The sequence below is a fragment of the Macrobrachium nipponense genome, chromosome 20, assembly GCF_015104395.2.
Source record: "Macrobrachium nipponense isolate FS-2020 chromosome 20, ASM1510439v2, whole genome shotgun sequence".
Lineage (NCBI taxonomy): Eukaryota > Metazoa > Arthropoda > Malacostraca > Decapoda > Palaemonidae > Macrobrachium > Macrobrachium nipponense.
Window position 1 is genome coordinate 15392186 of NC_061089.1, and position 21729 is coordinate 15413914.

General features: G+C 37.2%; 1 protein-coding gene across 7 annotated transcripts in view; it reads left to right on the forward strand.

The window, feature by feature from the left end:
• The window catches only part of LOC135222340 (43 kDa receptor-associated protein of the synapse homolog), a 485735-nt gene that overhangs the window by 208612 nt on the left and 255394 nt on the right, over window positions 1-21729 (forward strand). The window lies entirely within an intron of this gene.

The window sequence follows — 21729 nt, forward strand, 5'->3', positions numbered from 1 at the left end:
ATTTTGTTGTATTATTATCCTATAGGATAATGAAACCCTACAGTATTCAAATTAAATACTTTATTAAAAAATTAAAAATTTAAAAACTCCTGCGAGGGGAAATAAGCTTTATTTCAAAATGTAGATCTTATCTACATGACGTGGAATTATCCACGTCATATTATAACCAAAAGTTGCACTGATTTCACGTATTTAGCATTATTTTGATGAATTTATATAAATCAACATATTTTACCATAATTTTTTTCATATCTTTCTTCCTATTCATGCACCGATTCATGCTTCAAGTGAAGGATTGTGGATGTAGAAAAAATTTCTACAGTCAGTTGCCAGATGTCACAATATTTCTACACTAGCAGACGAAATTCCACGAAACGGCAGCCCTGGTTACCACCACAGTTCAGCTGGAGAGAGGTTAAAGGTCCCGTAGTCTGAAAGCCAATGACATATGCTCGTATAAAGCCAAGGAGGTTAACAGAAAACGAGACTAAGCAAGGAGTCTCGAGACTGAAGGGACAGGTGGTATCATACTTAATGATTATAGAGTACAGAAACAATTATTCCCCGGACATATGATTAATACAAATCATATTCTACAAAATATAAACATAATCGTAACACCCATGCAAGTGGTCCCGTAAAGAGGCAGCATTGCTTGGTGCTTCCCCTCCCAAAGGCAGGAACAGAGTTCACCCACGCGATTCAATAACAAGTCTCGGCGCATTTCCCCTTCAACGACATTTCCGACACCAGTAGTTTGTTTATTAGTTCATTCATTTGTCTTTTGACCTTCCGATGTTTTCAGAGTTCGTGTTTTTGACATTAGTGTGTGTGTGTGTCTATGTGTATGTATTAATAAGTTAATACATACATATATATACACGTATATATTAATTTGAATATCTACCTATATCTATTTATCCATCCAAGAGGTGAGACATCGAATTCAGGCAGGATGGAATAACTGGAGGTCTGCATCAGGGGTTCTCTGTGACAAGAGGGTCCCTCTGAAATTGAAGGGAAAGTTTCATAGGACGGTGGTCAGACCAGCAATGTTATATGGAACAGAAACAGCAAGTATGAGGAAAACAGAGGGGAAGATGGATGTAGCAGAAATTAGAATGTTGAGATGGATGTCGGGAGTAACAAGGGAAGATAGGATTAGAAATGAGTATATAAGAGGATCGACAAAGGTAGTTGAAATATCGAAGAAAATACAGGAGGGAAGGCTTCGATGGTATGGACACCTGTTACGAAGGGAGGAACGTCATGTTGGAAGACATACGACGGAAATGGAAGTGCGGGGTAGAAGGAAGAAGGGAAGACTAAGAAAGAAATGGCGTGATTGTGTAGGGTAAGATATGGTATTAAAAGCTATAAATGAGAACGAGGCACAGGACAGAAATCGATGGAGACGACTCATTCACAACGACAACCCCATTTAAAAATGGGCTTAAGCTAGGAAGAAGAATCTATTTATCCATCCATCTACCACACACACACATATATATATATATATATATATATATATATATATATATATATATATATATGCGTGTGTGTGTGTGTGTTGAGATAATTGCATCAGTTACATTACGCAATATTTTGAGTTTATCTCTCTCTCTCTCTCCCTCTCCACACACACACACATTCCTATTGGGGCCGAACTTGGACTTGAAGGGCATTGCGAGTTCATTGCTGTTCATCTCCGCGACCTGATTTTCGACATTTTATTTTTGTTCACCCCTCCCACCCCCACCCCCACTTCCTTTTGGGGCTGAATTTCGACTTGAAGGGGCATTAGGAGAGTCATTATTCATCTCAGCGACCTCAAAAACTATAGATTAGACCCTAATACTGTCGTTTTCGGTTATTTATTCATGTCTCAACCAGCCCCACCCCCTTTCCTATCTGAGCTGAACTTGAACTCAAAGGGTACCGGGAGTGTCACCTTTTATCTCAGCGACCTCGAAAACTAAGAATTAGACACTGATAACTGTCGTTTTCAGTTATTTTTAAGTCTCACCCCTTTCCCTCTTCCGTCCCACAACCCCCTTTTGGTGCCAGTGATGTCTTACCCGTACAGTATTCTTTCCCAGATGGTAAGTCATATGTATAACAAGTTTGTTTGAAATTGCTCTAATATATATATATATATATATATATATATATATATATGCATGTATATGTATATGTATATTGTATATATAACATTTATATATATAATTTTTCTCTTAAACACACGCATACAAACAGATCTATATGGGAGCTCGGTGTGCATACATTTATATGATTTATATAATATATCTGTATATTATTAATAGTATAATAATAATAATATATATATTATATATATATATATATATATGTGTCTGTGTGTGTGTGTGTATTTATTATGCATGTATGTATGTATGTGTATTAAAGGCGCCATTGGATATCGGTATAAGTTACAGGTTTTTTATGGCCCTAAATATCTCTAGTGTTATGGGAACGGAGACAGTAGATACTTCGTTGATTTATGGTAGAATAACTATATAACTTTGAAAATAGTCGGGTTTCCCTGTTTGGCCAGATTCGCCCTCAGAACTTTGAATAATGCTGTAAGTACTTGATCTGGGCCCTTTTCCCCCATCCTGTGAGTCCCAAAAGTTTAGCTATACTTCTCCCTTTATGGGATTTTGATAGGTCATCAATTCTCACAGGATCTCATGGGAATAATTTTACTTCCTGTCATTTTTTTGTGCCTCTTTTACCTACTGGTAGAGATGGCTCCTTTTCTGTCGAACTTTCTGTGCGTTTTATCTTTTAGAAACCTTTTCCAGATTTGGTCAGATGATATTAATTTGTAGCTTTTGCGTTATGCGTATTTTTTTGGGAACTAGAAATTTCGCAGTAATTATCGATCGATTTGCACCGAGGAATTTGTATTTTGTCAGCTGGAATTTCACCTTTTGCCCATTGATTCAAGGGTTTTCTTTGAAAAGATTCATTACCGCAGCCAGAACAGTTGTGTATTCACCTTTGCCATTTTGTCTTGGCACATACGGTATCTCAAAACGGTAGATGCTTTTTTTTAAGTAACTTTTCTGGATGATTGCGCAACACCTAGAGGTGATTCGTTGTCTTCATGGCTTTGTACGAAGATTAAATTCGTAAAAAATGAAGATGGGTAATGTTTCTTTTATGGTTTGTGCGTGTGGGTTTTATTATTTCTGCCAATGAATGCCAAGATGGTGATGAAAAATTCATTCGCATGCACACCATTAAAATCTCCCTGAATTTTTGTATAATGTGAACCAGGACAGCTATAAATTTCTGGGGCGTGGGTGATATGCGCGCTCTCCGTGTTTTGTAGTGTATTAATTTGATTATCCATTTGACTTCTTATTTATAAAGTAGGACTGGAGACCCCAGAAATGTGAACTTTGGAGAATGTTCAACGTCTGGCTCTTCGGTTTTGTTTGGAGAATGAGGCTTGAAACCCAAAGGCACCCGACCAATCATTTATTCCAACCCGAAGCCGAACCTCAACTGGCTTCAGAGGTGGCTGCCCGCCCGGCTGGAGAGAAAGCACCCTCTTCATCCGTTGTAGCAGAAGCAGCAGCGTGGGCGGTGTGGGAGGGCCGTGGAGGTGGCAGTGGGAGGTGTCGGTGGCGTTGGAGGAGGTAGAAGGTGGAGGGGACAGGGCCTGGCTGAATGGTTAGCATCCTACCCTTCGTTTTCCCTCTCCTCGTAACCCCTCTTCTCTCCTACCTATTTCTGTTTCATTGTTGCATATTTTTTATCTCTCTCTCTCTCTCTCTCTCTCTGTCCACTCCCCTTTATGGTCCACGCCACCCAACATGACTCTCTCACCTCTGACCTTCCAGCTCATGCTCGAGTGCCAGCGACCTACAGGAATAGAATGCTGAGAGAGAGAGAGAGAGAGAGAGAGAGAGAGAGAGGAGAGAGAGAGAGAGAGAGAGAGAGAGAGAGAGAGAGAGTGTATGCTTGGGCCTTTGTGTTATTTTAGTGTGTTTTAATGTCCACGTATCGACGAAGTAAATGATCAGCATGCGGCTCTACTTCCAGGAAAGACTCAGGTTATTGGGGTGGGTTGCGCGAAGTAAAAACGAAAAAGGAATATAGAAAATTAGGAATTCAGACTTAAAAAAGAAAAGAAAATTAAAAACAAAGAAAAAATTTAATGAGTCGAGGAAATTAATTGTTTTCCTTTTTCTCTTTCCCTGTAAGATACAGGGGTAGGGATGTCACAGTATGTAGTTTTGTCTTACGCGTTAAGAATATTTGCATTTGTATGGTATGTATGTGGGTTGCTTGAATGTAATTATTTCCAATTTTCATATGATTTCGTCAAAGGCCATAAACGTCGATGTGTAATAACGGTGTGAATGTTACGAGACTTAATCGTCTATCGACTTTAAGAAGAAATAAACTGATATACCCGGCCGTTATTCACCTACACTTCTCTTCTAGTTCATTTATGATCCGGTGTTATCGACAGGAGAGAGAGAGAGAGAGAGAGAGAGAGAGAGAGAGAGAGAGAGAGAGAGAGAGAGAGAGAGAGAACTCGCCCTCCTATGAATTATTTTCAAATTATAACTGTCGTGCGATTCTTTAGATAAAAGTTAATTCTCTTAAATTACCGGGACATTATCGAGTTAGGCATGTCGTATGTGCAATTTTTAGTTTGTATTCTTTCGAGTAATTAGCAAATATGGTTAATCTCGGGCTCCGTTGGATTTTTCAGCCATTGTGAAACTACTTAGCACAGACAAACATATGTATATAAATAACTAAATATATATAGATAATATATATATGTATATATATATATTATTATATATTATTAAGAATAATAATAAAATATCTATATTAATAGATATTAATAGACATATATATATATATATATATATATATATATATATATATATTATATAAAGAGAGAAAGAGATAGAGAGAGAGAAAATGTAATTAGGACCTTTGTCCTGCAAGTGATAGATTTTGAGTTCTAATCCAGATGAGGATGAAACTATTAAGGTATCTCTTAAAGCGTGTTTCAGGTAAGTGGGTCGTTACGAAGCTGGAAATGGCAAGGGACCAGCAGTCCTATCCCAAAAACGGTGGCAGAAATACGAAGGAGTAGCATTAAAGGCAATGTGTGTGTAAAATATACACATAAGATCCGCAGGTCACTTTTTATAGATGTTATAAATATATAATTTAAATAACCTTTTGATGTAATGCAGAATATTTTATATTTTAAATCACTGTACAATCCTGTGATGAAGATTACATGCATTATATAAGTGTATAAACTCATTATGTATAAAACTCACATTCTGTGCCTTGTTCATTATCCCCGAACTCAAAGAACCACCATCCATTCGACAGATCAACAACTTCATGATTATTTGCGCAATTGCTCCTCGTCAGTTTGCCATTAATGTGTTTATCTGCATTAACCAGGCCTCGTCTTGTCAAATGAGTCCCAACCACTCACCCAGGACTAAACCGTCCCCCCCCCCCAAACCCCCACCCCCCACCCCCCCACCCCCACCCCCCACCCCCCCACCCCGCAGACTTACGTGGTACCCGTTATAGTCATCATTAACTGCATTTGCTCTTGCGATGAATGTCCCGCTGAGTTTGTTTGCTCATTCTTCGTTTTGATGTTTTATTTGTGGTTGCTTGTGAACTTGACGGTGTGTTATAGTTTCATTGTTATTTGAGATTTCATTTATAGTTAGAGTTGTCGAGTTTCACGACAAAGGAATTATCTTTCCGCTTCCGTGACTACTGCTAATACTATTAATATTTGTTCATGATTATTATTATTGTGAACGTAACGTTTTTCATATGGAAATGAATGAGATGTTTACTTTCTGGATATGCCTCTCGGTTCATTCATGTTGTTCCCCCGAAACAAACAAGAGGCGAAAATAACGCGCAGACGAAAAAGTCGGGTCTTTCATGTCTCCTCTATATTTATAGTCGTCACTTTCAGGTTATCAATGAGATTTCGATTTATTCTTTCGACTCTTCCATCATGCCATCCATTTGAAACTCTGGGAATTTCCTACAACCTTTTGTTTCCAGAACTGCATTGGCCGTATTGAGAGGATTCGTCATCGCCTAAAGGGACTAGATCGGTAATGCTTGTGGACGACGATGGTTATTTATTTATTTATTTTTGTAGGCTTCGGTGGGAGTTTTAAGTCTCACGCTTTCACGGGTAGTTGGTTGTTCAACGCATACACCATTCGTGGGAGGGTTGACGAACGCTTATGTGATGTGTATTTTAGTGTGCTTGTTTAAAGCAAATATTGCAGTGTGTGAATCTTTGGACGGAAAAAATTCATTAGTGCGATGGAAGGCTTATAAATTTCATTGTTTTAAACGAAGGTTTTATACTGTTCACTTCTAGTAGGTTATGCACCTAAACTAGCCTTTCGAACGAATACCATACTATATATATATATATATATATATAATATATATATATATATATATATATATATATATATATCTATTATATATATTATGGAATTTGTTTGAAAGGCTGGTGTAGGTGCATAACCCACTAGCAGAAGTGAACAGTATAAAATCCCCGTTTAAAACAATGAAATATAAGCCTTCCATCGTTCTAATAATTTTTTTATTGTCCAAAGATTTATATATATACATATATATATATATATATATATATATATATATATATATATATATATATATATATATATATATATATACATCCCAAATATCACAGAGCCATCTCCGCACAATGGGAAGTTTGCTCTGAAATATTCACAATTCACGAATAACTAATCTAAGCATTGGGATCTTGAACTTTGACCTTTAGGGGTCTAACTTGCCAAAGTTGGTCGCAAGAGACACCCGGTCTGTGATGACAGTGACCACCGATGAATATTGGACGGCGCTGGCATATAACCACTTGCCACCATCACTAAAATTTGAAGGCTTGAGGAGTCTCGTAGGAATAACACTGGGTCACAGTGAGGCTCGGAAACAACCTCGTTGATTACAGCATTCTCACACATTGGCTATTGGATATAATCAGCTTTTATAGAACTACAGGTTCCATGTATCCTGCTTGGGTTTGTACATCGTGTATGTATTTTTTTTAAACGTTTTATGTGGTTTTTGAGCAACATATATATATATATATAATATAATATATATAGTTATATACATACGCATACACATATATGTCTATCTATCTATCTATCTATGTATCATATCTATATATATATATATATATATATATATATATATATATAATATATATATATGTATATATATGTATATATATATATATATATATATATATATATATATATATATATATATATATATATTATATATATATATATATATATATACCCGAGTGTATTACTACCATTTCCTGATTGATATGCTTGTAAAACCTTCCATCGATTTTGATGTATTTGCAAACTAAGAACTCATGACCTCCCGTTCCAGTCTTGAGTTTCTGACGTTGCATCCTATTTCATTTCTTGTTCTTTTTCTCTTTTTCCAGTTATACTATTTCCTTATGAGACATTTGTAAGATTGTGTACCACAAGCCTTCTTTTTCCCCCCTTCCACATGTAGTTTCTCTCTCTTCTCTCTCTCTCTCTCTCTCTCTCTCTCTCCTTCTCTCTCTCTGTCTCTCTCTCCTCCTCTCTCTCTCTCTCTCTCTGATCCATTTTTAAAAAACTGCGAAAGTAAATGTATTCATGACTGTATTATGAATAATGGTGCTTCTGCTTCTACTACCACTATCTTTATTTCGTAAGGTTGGGGAAGAAGCAGAGTGTGACCCAGGGGATGAAGGGGAGGTGAGGAGCTCGGTCTGGGGATTTTTTTTTTTTTTTTTTTTTTTTTTTTTTTTTTTTTTTAGGTGGGGGGGGGGGGGGGGGGGGGTGGGGGGGGGGGGATGGTTTGTGGAGCAGGGCGAGCGGAAAGGTGGGCGAAGGTGACGGGATACATATTCCTTAAAAGCCCGAGCGAGGGTATCTTCTATGACCATAACATTTCGGCTTAGTGCTGGAGTTCTTAGAATCTCTCTCTCTCTCTCTCTCTCTCTCTGTAAGGAGATATGAAATATTAAAATCGGTGCGTATGTTGACGTAACTGAATATGTACAAATGTGTATATAATGATAATATACTTATATAATATAAATATACGTATATATATGTATATATACTATATATATATATATATATATATATATATATATATATATATATATATATATATATATATATATATATATATATATATATATATAGTATATAAATTAATTGGTCAGCAGTCTCACCCCACCAATGACCCTGTGGTAGGGGTGTATGAATTTCCCACCGTTGGTCCCGCGTGTCGTAAAAGGCGGCTAAAAGGAATTCTGTTGCCTTGCAGTCTTACTTTTGAGTAAATTGCTAGCCACACAGCAAATAACTGTGGAAACTGCTGCGTTGCAGGTGGACTTCTTAGTCAAAGGCTAGGCCCACCGCCAATAACTGTGGTTGATGATAACAAGGGCATGCGGTCGTAAAAACCCCTTTGCCAAACAATAAACCATGCCTGATGATGCCCTCGATAAAAGGCAGTGGAGAAGGCGCCTCAGGCAACCGACCCCTTAATGTAGGGATAACGGTGGGAAGAAGAAAGGAATCTCGCCCCATCAAGAGACCCGAGATCAACGAAATGTCTTGGGTACATTAAATGGACAATCTAGTATGAACCTTGAGTAAAACAAAAAAAAGTACAGTATATTTGCTCAAAATTGTTTGTAGCATGCGAAACTGTGTAATGCTATATGTATGAGCGGTTGCGCAGTAAAATGCAAGGTAAACTGTGAATTTCATTTATTTATTTATTTATTTTTTTTTTTAGAAAACTTTCGTTTAGAAATATATCTTTGACCGGTATTGTCAAGATAGTTTTCATTTTGTTGTCAGTTGAAAGGTGAGTAGTGTTACATGTTTTCAGAAAAGATAGATAACAAAGTTAAAAGGTAAAAATCATTAGCTGGAATTGGCTAAAAAAATTATATATATACCTTGTCCTGGAAAACTCCGGTAAATTGTTTTCCAATTGCTCTTTGTGCAACCCTTCGCACAGTGAATAATTTTTAAGCACATTTGACGGTATGGGTACACTATATGTATTTACTATAATGATGAAGTTATTATATTGGGCTAAGAAGAAAATTTTTTAAAAATTAGATAAGTAAGGTACTCAATGTTATTGACATATGAGCATGCGTGTGTGTGTGTGTGTATATATATATATATATATATATATATATATTATATATATATATATATATATATATATATATATATATATATATATATATATAAAATTCTATATTAATTACATGTAATAATATCCGCCAGTTTAAAAAGAATGGACCCAAAGCTAAAAGGCAACAAAATTGTTTATTTATTTATTTATTTATTATTTTTTTTTTTGCATCAGAGCCCTTTCCTCTTTCCCCAGAATTAGGTAGGATTGAAGTTAGAAATACATGCACGCCGACTAAAGTAGACTTAAGAAAACAAAGACATTTATTCATGGGATATAAAAACACATTCTTGGAATCTCTTGCGCGAGGAATCTTCGCTTTTCGGAAGCTAGGAGCGATGGTGGCATCAAAGCAACCTCGCTGGGAATGTTTTATGCAGCCGATTTCAAAATGCGATTGGAATGATAAAAATCGTTCAGAATGCTAATATCTGAATTTCATCGAATTATTCCCTCTCATTAGACAACACTTTTATTCATGCATGCATGATTGATTGGCGGATCATAATGACTGGAGGTGATTAGCCGACTTCCAATCGACACTCCCCACCGGCATTGGATCCCTCAGCGTTGACACCGTCCATTCAGCTTAGGTCGATTTAGACTTTGCCAATAACTCTTAATGTTTCTGTCATCTGCGTAGCGTAGGAAGGCATCGAACAACATCGTATTTTGCCTGAACGAGCCCGAAATGCGCCACCGAACAGCGGGCAACATTTTCAGGTAAGATAAATAAAAAAACAAAACGAGAAATGAGGAACTTAAACAAGGGCTTCTATTGATAGTACTGAAAACGGGAGAGAGACCCAGATTAGCCACTTGCAACAGACATGGAACGGTCGGAAAAGAAACTAGAATCAGTTTCAAAAATAGTAGACGAATAGAGTATGACTAACGGCTTCTCCACTGCTATTATATTTCTTCTTTACCTTCCTTTCAGCAGTTTTTCTACCATTTCCCTCAGTGATCTCTTCTTATTCCTTTTATTTTTGCACATTTTCTGAATTTTTACTCCTACTCTACTAGCAAGAGAGCAGCATTAGGATTTGTGCGGTCACGGTGCTTATTCGCCAGAATAAGAGTTCACAGTCCCCGTGTTGTGGCATTTGGAAGGGGCAAGAATTGACTCCTGGAGGAACTTGGTTACTTCTTTCAATTTTACTCTGTGAAAACTCTGAGAAGAATAATTGCCTTCATTCATGAATTTACTCTATTCTATTGCCATTTTCTCCCTTCATCAATTGAAGAATTATTTCCAACATTCGGAAACTCACATTTATTGCCATTTTTTTCCTTCATCGATAGTTTGTGATTTATCTAAAATTCTATAAATTTCATCTAATTAAAATTTGACTGGTACAATCCTCTTAAGCTGTTGTGTTTGATAAAATATAAGAAGTTCTCTCCTCATTCTATTTTTCTTCTTCACTTGACAGGAATTACAGAGTTCGCCCACCCATTCTCTCTCTCTCTCTCTCTCTCTCTCTCTCTCTCTCTCTCTCTCTCTCTCTCTCTCTCTCTCTCTCCTTCCTTCGAGTACGTTAATTATTATAAGATTACCGTATGTCGAAATTTTCATTCCAAAAGTAAATTTGGATAAAAAATATTGCCATTTACTGTGACAAGAAAACAGAACAGAATGTACAGTATATTCATTAGAATGAAATCCAGTCAACTGTCTGTATGACTAAACAAACTTGAACTATCATTAACAGAGAGTCTCTTTGTTATCGTGAGTTTCTTTTAACGAGTTTACTCGTCTTACCTTTCAATTTCCTGGTTTTTCTCGCCTTTAATTTCCGCTCTCTCTTCTGTTTGTTCATCTTTCATTCTTGCGAAGAAGGAAATCCCGCTCGTTTCGCGCATCCAATCTTGTATTTTTCTCAACTTCTGATGCTCTCTCTCTCTCTCTCTCTCTCTCTCTCTCTCTCTCTCTCTCGCTGATCATTTATTTTTGCTCTCTGGCTCTTTGACTCCCATTTTTATCTTCGTATGTGTTTTTGCTATGTCGACTTTTTTCGTTTCCAGTCGTATTTTCTGTTAGGTATTTTCTGTACTCTCTCTCTCTCTCTCCCCGTGTATGCGTATGTTTATAGGTCGTTTCGTTCCATTTTCCTTTGGTGCCTGTGTCTTTTCAAGCGTGTAGTCTCTTAGAGAACCATTTGATTAATTGGCCGTTCTTGCAGTGTGTCTTTTCCTCGCACTCTTCTGTGTATGATGTCTTTATACGCTTTCTTTTGAATTTGCCTGTATTTATTTAAAGTTTTGGTTTCTGCATTCCCTTCGATGTTTTTTTTATTTGGTTTTTATTTTTTTTCGCCTTTGGGGCACTGTCTATTACTGGTATTCAAACTTCCTTTTTTTTTCTTTTCAATTTTAATTTTATATTCAGGTGTACACATATAAGCCCGTTGTCAGGTATTCACCTCTGTTTAGATATCCGTCTGTTAGTCTGGTCTGTAAGACTGCGTGATCCTAATATTCAGGCCTGTTGGTTTTTATGTTTGTCTGTGTTGTCAGAAATACATCTTGAATATCTAGGCTTATCGCCCGTTTCCTTTCAGCGTAGCCAGATAATGTGAGGTTGTAGCTCTTAAGTCAGGTTTTCTTGTCTCCCTTTTTGTCAATATTGGTCGGTAAAATGCAGGGAAAACAACTTTGCTTTAAATGTAGTCTCTGAGTCCTCATGTTTGTACGGACTAGATATTTTGTATTAGTATGTTATGTGGTACAAATTGTTTATACGATGATTAAACAATAAGAATTAATTATAGAAATAACCAACCATTACTGAGTATTCATACGAAAGATCAAATTACAAAAAATATTCATACGAATGACCAATAAATGACCCACCAATGGAGATTAATTATACGGAAGACCAACATGTGCAGGTTCTTTAAGCAAATAGCCAACTCGTCAAGGAACCTCATACGTGATTTGTGATACTGATTAACTCACCCAATGGTGAGCCATGTTATTGCGCTCTGCCTGTATGTTAATCTGTGGTAGGGTTTTCTTGAAGACAAAGTGGGTGGATTGATTTAGGCTTCTTATAATTCTTTCGTATTTTTATTAGTTGTCCTAAAAAAATGTCAATAAATGAATAAATAAATGAATAGAAAATTTATTTACCGCTTGTAACTTCAGTTTGTTATTATTTTTATATTCGTTTACATAAGTAAATGAATAGATCATTTTTTACTGCTTGTAACTTCAGTTTGTTAATATTTTTATCTTGGTTTACATCGAAAATATTTTCACCATTGTCCAGCTCTGTTGTCATTCTATGGATATGTTGATATTTATATTTCGTCGCATTTTCCTACATTTCATGTTTTCTCCTCCCTGATTTTCAGAATCTTTTATGTTTGACATCCTCCTAGGAGAAGAGGCTTTGCCTATCACCTCTTCGACGTCAGCCTGCTTCACCCTCCCCCGTCCACTCTGTTCCATTCCTTTCCATTGAAGTCAGATGTTCTTCCCGGTTCTTTTCCATCAAAAACCGCCCCTATTGGCAGTCTTCCTCTACACCAATTCCCCATTTCCCGGGAAAGAACCCATAATGTCATGTTCAAAGTGAGCCGTAGAATATTGTTTTAAGCTTGAGCGGGATGGCTTCCACTGGGTGCTCTCTCTCTCCTCTCTCTCTCTCTCTCTTCTCTCTCTCTCTCTCTCTCTCTCAAATCATATAATTCCGAAAAAGACTAAATACACTTGAGATTGTTATAATAATAATTTTTTACCAGTTATTTTCTCTGTGAATCAGCTAACCAAGATCTACGTCCATGATAATGATAGCAATATATACAAAATAAATATAAAAAGAATTATGTTTTTACGGTTATTTGGCATCATGGCATCATTTTTCACTGATGTATAGATAGATGGACTTAATAGATACATTTGTTTTCGTTTTATGATTACCTAAGCTTACACAGTTTATGATCTGTTGTAATTAGAGGGGTAGATAAATGTTTTCGGAATGATTTATGATCTGACATCATAACGCCAGTGTTCAGGCCTAAGTAGATAGATTGATTAATAGAGAGAGAGATAGCTGTAGGCATAGTTTTCTTCCCATTGATGGACGAGACCCGCTGTTTTCAGAATACAGTCCAGGCAATTTATTCCTGAATACCTCCTGGCCTCCTTTCCGGAGGCCTTTTCTTAGAACAAAATGTTTGTTCTGTGTGTGTGCGTCATTCGTAAGTTAGTGCGGTTTTAAAGATATCCGAAAGGCGATCAAATTGTTTTATAAGTAAGGATTTTATATGCAAAGAGCACCAGGAATGAAAATGATTATTTTCGTGACGCCGGTATGATTATTCGTGTGCTTACTTCGTTATATCAAAATGAAATAGTTTAGCTGTTCGAAAATGTAGAGTAGTAACGGAAATATTGTTTTTCATTGCTATGGAGAATGGTATAGTTTATGCAATTTGGCATTTACAAAAGCAACATAAGTATTAATTGTCATTGTTGTCATGCCAGAATGATGACTGTTGTGCTCACTTCGTGTTGTGACAGTAGTATTGTTTATGCTTTGTGATATTTGCAAAAATACGGAGCTTTTGATTATTGTTGTTGGGGTTACCGTTTTTATTGTCGTCGGCTACTTTTTAAATAGCGTTGACTGTTAGGAAATAAAGAGTCGCTGATGTAAAGGAATCCGTTGACGAATACGTATTCTGTATGAAAAAAAAAAATTGAAAAGGGAAGTAAATTGTAAACTGTAATGTATCAATCATGAGACACGAGAGGAACGGCAAGCAGGTGATCGTTCAGAGAGAGAGAGAGAGAGAGAGAGAGAGAGAGAGAGAGAGAGAGAGAGAGAGAGAGAGAGAGAGAGAGCCACAGGAGGGGAAACAGTAGTCAGGCTTTTGAAAGCTTTTAAGAACCTTTTTGAAAAGCACGAAAAAATTCAGGAGCGAAGAACTGGATGGGGAAAGTAACGGGAATTTAGTAGGCATCAAAGGGTCATTTGGATGCATATTATCCTTGTAATGACCCTCACCCCTTATTATTTATTTATTTATTTAAACTGTTTATGACAAAATTCACGTTGAAAAGTCAAATGTTGGTAGCCATATAGCCGAGAGAAAAATAATGACAGAATAGTGATGAACTAACTAAATAGATTGTCTTATTACTTCCCAGTGTAAAGAGAAGTCAAATAACGAAAATTCCGGTCTGTGGCGGATTCGGTTAGCCCGGAATTTGAATATATCTGGTGAAAGACGTGGAGGTCGAATACCTAATTTTTCGGATACAAATTTAATCTGAATAACATCACCAGTTGAGGAAAAGTTTGCGAAGCAATTTAGCGACAATAAAGAGATGAAATTGAAGTGGCAGAACGTGTAAGAATCCAAGGTATTTGGAAAGCAAATTACAGTCCAAAATAAATGAGGGAATGTGATGTGAAATTTCAGGTAGAATTATTTTGATGTACCGAGCGGGGAAATAGCACTCTCGATTTGGTATCTCACGAGGGAACAAGAACTGTTTTTTCCTACGTCTTGTTGATACAACAATTATCAGAATGCCTGAACAGTTCAAGCCTAAGATAGGAGTGTGAGGTATAGTGCAAAGGCTACCTTGACTTATGATGTGTTGATCACTAAATTGGCCTTTTTTACCTCTGCTTTAGATTTTTCACTTAGGATTTTTTTTAACGATTAGAAATCTTTTATCGTCTGTGGAATGCATTTTCAAAAATCCTGGTCTCACACACACACACACACACACACACACACACACACACACACACACACACACCACACAGAGAGAGAGAGAGAGAGAGAGAGAGAGAGAGAGAGAGAATAATGCACTATCCAACTAAGGGATTTTGAAGGCAGAGCATTTTACATAACTTCATATTAGTCTCCTGGGGATTATAATGTTTCGTGGACATGTTTGCGCAATTAAGAGATATTAGGCCTTTATTTAGTGTGTATTTATATGGAGATGGAGTAAATGTTGAAGGTTTCCCTGTCATTGATTGTATATAAACGTTTAGTGATTTTATTTGTCACAAATTTGTAATCTTGCGTATCCGTGGCGCGGGGCGTAAGGATGGCAACCTCATCTCAGAAATATTTGCTGAATACCTGAAGGGTAGGGAGTCAGGGAGTTACGTCAGGTATTCCTTATGGAAATCCTTACCAGCTTTTAGAGCTGTCTTCGTTGAATGGATATGTTATATCTATGTTGAAAGAAACTCTGTCACCTGCATAGAAGCACTTTTGAAGGAAAATACCAGCACTTTTTTTCTTTGATATGTGCGTTGTACAAATTATACCTAGGAGTTCTTTCCAATAGTGTGCAAACTTCACAATGTTGGCGAGAGATAATTGCCCCCCGCCCCCAATACCTATAATTCGAATAAATAATTGACTACAACCTTGAGATAAATAAATGGTATTTCTCATACGAGACTTCATTGTGATTGCTTGGAAATATTATCTGGATTAACCAGTTCAGTTTTCAGTGTCACGGTTCTAAACGAACGATCCCGTTATATTATTTTTTTTCCATCTTACTTTCCACCCTCTCTTAATATTTGTTTCACAGTGCAACTTGGAGGTTTTCCTCCTGTTGCACCTGTGAAACATTTTTACTGTCAATTTCCCTTTCAGCGCTGAATGGCCTCAAAGGTCCCAGCTCTTGGTCTTGGGCCTAACTTCTATATTCTAGATGACAACTTCAAAGGTTGTCTGGCGTCGTTCTGGTAATGGGTATGAAGTGTCAAGGTAAATCGATTGGCAGATCGGATGATTTCAGTGACTACAAAGAGGTATGGGACAATAACTAAACGTGATGAGTTGCTAGATTCTATCTCGATTAAAAAGAAGAAGAAAAAAAAGTGAGGAGTGAGATCAGAAAACCTGGACCAGTCACTGGAAGCTGAGCTCAATCGTTTATCGTTCCTTCAATGCTTACTCAAGCATAATTGGTCAGTTTTAATTGAAATCTAAAAATGGATTGAAATGTTGTAGAGAACAAACTCTCGAATATATGGTTTAGCATATCAAAACATGAGCCGGTTTCACTTTTTCTTCCATGAAGTTCTTGAATACCTCTCTCTCTCTCTCTCTCTCTCTCTCTCTCTCTCTCTCTCTCTCTCTCTCTCTCTCTCTCTCTCTCAGTAACTAACACTATACATGATGAATTAGTAATAGGAGGAGTTAAGGTTTTAATAGCAATTTCACAAATGACGTATTCTGTTGTATTAATTAGATATAATTTTAAATTGAAATATTTATACACGCAAGCCTACCTGAATATACGCCAACATACCTCACCCCACTTTTGTAAGTACATACCTAAACCTACTTATAACGGTATAAACAATTACTTAAAGAAAGATGTGACATGTAAATTTTATTAACCGAATGCATATGAATGGCGCAGTTTGAACACATACTTGTTAGAGAGAGAGAGAGAGAGAGAGAGAGAGAGAAATGAAACGCATGAAAGTAAATCCAGGTTACACAGTTTCGTTAGAAAAAGAATCCAAAATGGTAACTGGGTGAAAATCCACGGGGAAATTCATCTTGAGAGGCTTCCCTCAGGTGACTGCTACGGGGAGGCCTGTCACGTAACGTAAAATCTCGCGGGAGTAGTACAACCGTTACGCCGAGGAGAAGGAAGAAGCCCCCCACGGAGGCGTAACACTTGTAACAAGGATCTGGGCCTATAGCAAGGTGCCGGTAACGTCACAGTCGATATTGGTTACGGGAGGATTGGTCAATATATCTCGCAGGAAGTTATGGCAGGATTTGTAAATAACTATTCCACGAAGTTATGGGAGGATTTGTAAATAACTATTCCACGAAGTTATGGGAGGATTTGTAAATAACTATTCCACGAAGTTATGGAAGATAGGATTTGTTATGGGAGCATTTGTAAAGAACTATTCCTAGAAGTTATGGTAGGATTTGTAAATAGCTATTCCTAGAAGTTATGGGAGGATTTGTAAATAATTATTCCTAGAAGTTATCGGAGGATTTGTAAATAGCTATTCCTAGAAGTTATGGGAGGATATGTAAATAACTATTCCCAGAAGTTATGGTAGGATTTGTAAATAGCTATTCCTAGAAGTTATGGGAGGATATGTAAATAACTATTCCCAGAAGTTATGGTAGGATTTGTAAATAACTATTCCTAGAAGTTATGGGAGGATTTGTATATAACTATTCCTAGACGTTATGGGAGGATTTGTATATAACTATTCCTAGACGTTATGGGAGGATTTGTTAAAAAACTAGCACGAAGTTATGGGAGGAATTATAAACTACTATAGCACGAAGTCTTGGGAGGATTTCTAAAGAATTATTGCACGAAGCTATAGGAGGATTTGTAAATAACTATTCCACTCGGTTTATATGCCCGAAATCCGTATATGTTTGGTAAAAATTCATTGTTTGGTCACACAACTAAAACTTGTCAACCGCGATGGGAATCGAGGTCAGCTGCATTGTGCTCTCTCCTTGTCTGTCTTTGGGAAAATTTATGTCTAAATTCCAATACGGACTGTGAAACATTTCTCTCTCTCTCTCTCTCTCTCTCTCTCTCTCTCTCTCTCTCTCTCTCTGACACACGCCCACACAAAGTGGAGGACACACTAAGCCGAGGAACTAACTTTCGCATAATTCTCCATTATCAAGTTGAATATTGCTTCTTTTCTCGTCTGCATTTCGTAAAATTCTTCATGGTCAGATGTGAAAATGGAGAAAGACTGTACATTAGATTAGAATAAGTTGCTCTGAGTTGGAAATATACATCACGGAGAACTGACAAGAGTGATGCCATTGAGAGAGAGAGAGAGAGAGAGAGAGCTACCTCGTGCAAGATTCTACGAATGTATTACGGCCCCCGAAAGTATGTCTTTCTAAGCCGATGACACCTGCGAAAAGCAGGTCAAACTTTATGGAAAGAGACACGCAAAAAAAAAAAAAAAAAAAAAAAAAAAAAATTCAATTTCCGTTATTAGATTCAGCTGCGGACGCCATTACAACTTTATCGATAAGCGACCTAAAGAACAATATTTCCGTGTCGTCTCGGATCTCTCTTGGTTCGAGATTGGGTTTGTTTCGTGGGAAGGGTGGGGGGAGGGGTGGGTCCCCTCTGGGGTAGTAGGGGCAGCAGGGTTGCTTTTGCTGCTCTGGTCCTCATAACTCAAAAGAGCTTGGTAAAGTTTCAGCATCTGGTGTTATGGGGGATTTTATTGGTTGTTAAAGTGAAGCGCCTCAATATGACCACGCACGCAAAAGCTCTCTCTCTCTCTCTCTCTCTCTCTCTCTCTCTCTCTCTCTCTCTCTCTAGAAATCCAGTTCCTGGAATGGGAGACAAGTTGGTGGATATAATGTAAAAGAAACCGGTTATCTTGAGAGAGGGGAGGACAATAACATCTGCCCATATTTGCTTTGTTAATTTCACAATTGTAACAAACCACGTCTCGACCGTGACGTCATATGCACCAAGCAGTAATGGTGATCAAACATAGGGGTTCCAGATTTAGGCAGCTGTGTTGACATCCGGATTTCACGCAAATACAGCGACCTTGATATTAACATGTTAGGTAAACTCATTAGAATCTTGGTAAGTCTCTTAACTGGTTAGTATGAATTTAGCATAACCTGAAGGGGTGTCGGGTGCTCCCCAGTGAACAGTTCATGCCCCACTTGGCACGAATACATCGGGCAGTGATGGCATGAAAGCTAAATCCTGCGGTCATTGCGTCCCTTGGCGTGTTCGGCTGTTTTGATCGTCATTCATCAAGACTGATATGAACGGCGTTGTTCCGGTTGGACTGCGCTGTTTATGCCGCCGAATGTAATGACGTGTCTGCTGCGTCTGTTGTAATGAACAGCATTTTCAAGGATGAATGCACTTGTTTAGTGACACGTTTTAATGAACTGTGTCAAGTTTAATCAATTTGTGTTTTTCAGAGACTCGATGAATATTCATGGCCGTTGTTGATGGAGCCTTGCGACGGAAAATGAAATGGTCAAACGATCGTTTCGCCTTTTAATTTTTTTATTTTCGAGCTTTGTTATGTTATGACGGATTTTGCTTCAGAGGTTTTATTAATTGCTTATATTATAGTATATATGCTATATACATATATAATTATAGTAGTATAAATATAATAATATATAATGTCTAATGTAATATAGGGGGGCTTCAAAATGAAGCAAGGCAGGAGTGTATGTCACATCCATTCATAAGTTGCTTCTACAGAAGACTCGTTGACAGTGCAAGATTCCTCTTACACTGTGTGACACTCACTCCTATAAGTCCGTACTCGATCGAGCACTTTCACGGTGTAACACTCTCCACCCTCCTTCCAAAACATATTTTCTCACTCATTCATACTACACTCAACAGTTCACATACACAACTTTTTTTATTTTTTCACACAATTGCATTCAACATCCATACTACACTCCCGTAAATTAGCAGTGGCACAACAGTCTGCTTTCTCATTCATAATTTTACTGCTTTAGACATAACTCTTCTCTTCGAAGCCTTTGAAGAGATGGTGGGCACTTTCCATATTTCATCCAATCATCAAGCAACTCTTCTCTTGTCCTCCATCGTATATTATATTTATTGAAAAATGCCTCCCTCTTTTTTTTCCCCGGCCATCTTGACTTCATCTTCAAGGCTTCCATGTACATTCTTATCCCGTGCTGTCATTAGCGTTCAATTAAATTGTTCCTGTTACATATTGAATCTCACTGGTTTCTGTAACTTATTTCAACTATTACTAACTCTCATTGTACCACTTGCAGATATGTCGGTTTATGTATGTATATTTGTATGTATATATATCATGATTGATAAGGCTTCATTTCAAGCCTCGTAGGTATAGAGTTATACCAAGATTAGGCTTTGAAAGAACATTGAAATTCCAACTTGATCCATTTCGTTGTCCCCGTGCGGAAAGGGAATCTTTTATTAGGGGTCCTAATGGAATGTATGGTCCCATTCCATTAAAGGTAAACCTCCGGTAACTTATACTAATGAGTTTTCAAGAGTTAGTTGAGGGTTCTCCAGGTGGGCGTTTAGGCATTTAGCCCACCTAATTCGGTCAGTTCAACATCTGTGATTACGAGAAAGCTTTTAACCTCCCCTTCTGTCCCCGTGTTTTTTTTTTTCTCCCTCCGTGAATTTCTTTTATATGCCACTCTTAGTTCTTCCTTTTTATAGGATGGCTTTATAATTCTCGAATTATTACTCTATTACGATTTTATTTTATGACTTTTTTTTTTTTTTTCTTGGATTATCTGAAGGCTATTTGCAAGAGGAAATCTTTTACCTAGAACAAGAAATTAGTAGATCCTTTTACATTTGAAGGATTTTAATAATTTACTACGTATAAAATAAGTTACGACATGGAACAGTATCCAATCCTAGATATCTCCCCTAATTTGAAATAACTAGAGACTTATCAGGAAGAACTGCTATAATAATATTTTCATAGGATGTTGTGAGTACCCTTAGATATTTTTCAGGGAAAGATATTTTTCTGGGAAATTGCTGAAAGGAAAGAATAAGTTTACACTGCACCGAAGGAAACACGAGGATTGTTGTGAAGGTCCTAGAGAGAGAGGAAGAAAAAAAAGAAGATGATTCTTTTAGTAACTGACACATGTCATATCATAAAGATTGTGAAGTAGACTGTGATGTTGCTATTATATTTGATTGATCCGTTTTGATAGGAAGGATGATTAAAAATAAAGCTTGAGAGAACAGGGCTGAGAATGCTGAGAGATTGGAAAATGACGAAGCAAGGAGGGCAGGCAGGCTCAGTCAAGATGACAGAGGTGATAAGAGAGTCACGATTGAGATGGTATGGTCATGTGTTGAGGATGGATGATGGGGAGGGAGTGAAGAGGGCTCGGAAGGAACCCGTTAGAGGGAGAAGATCGAGAGGGAGACGGAGAGTTAGAAGGCGAGATAAAGTGAGGGAAGATACGGAGAAAAGAGTTTTGGTGAAGGATGATGCCTTTGATAGAAGGCAGTGGAGGAGAAGGCGCATCAGGCAACCGACCCCTTAATGTAGGGATAATCCAATGTCTTCGTTATTATATATACAGACTTTTTTGTGAGCTTCGTTAACCTGTACACTTTATTTGCCAGATAGTTGCCTATAACATATAACAAAGGTAGAATTAGTAAATGGAAGCGTTGCCGAAAAATGAATAAACAAATACCGCATTATTTTTCGAAACCTTGTTCATTTCTCATGTGATAATCACCTTTGATAATACTGGTAATGTAGAGAATTGAAAAAGATGCTAGACTCTTTATTTAATAATATTAATTTTTCTGATAATTGATTATTCAGTGGTGGGTTATATTTCGCTTTGTTAGTTCACATAT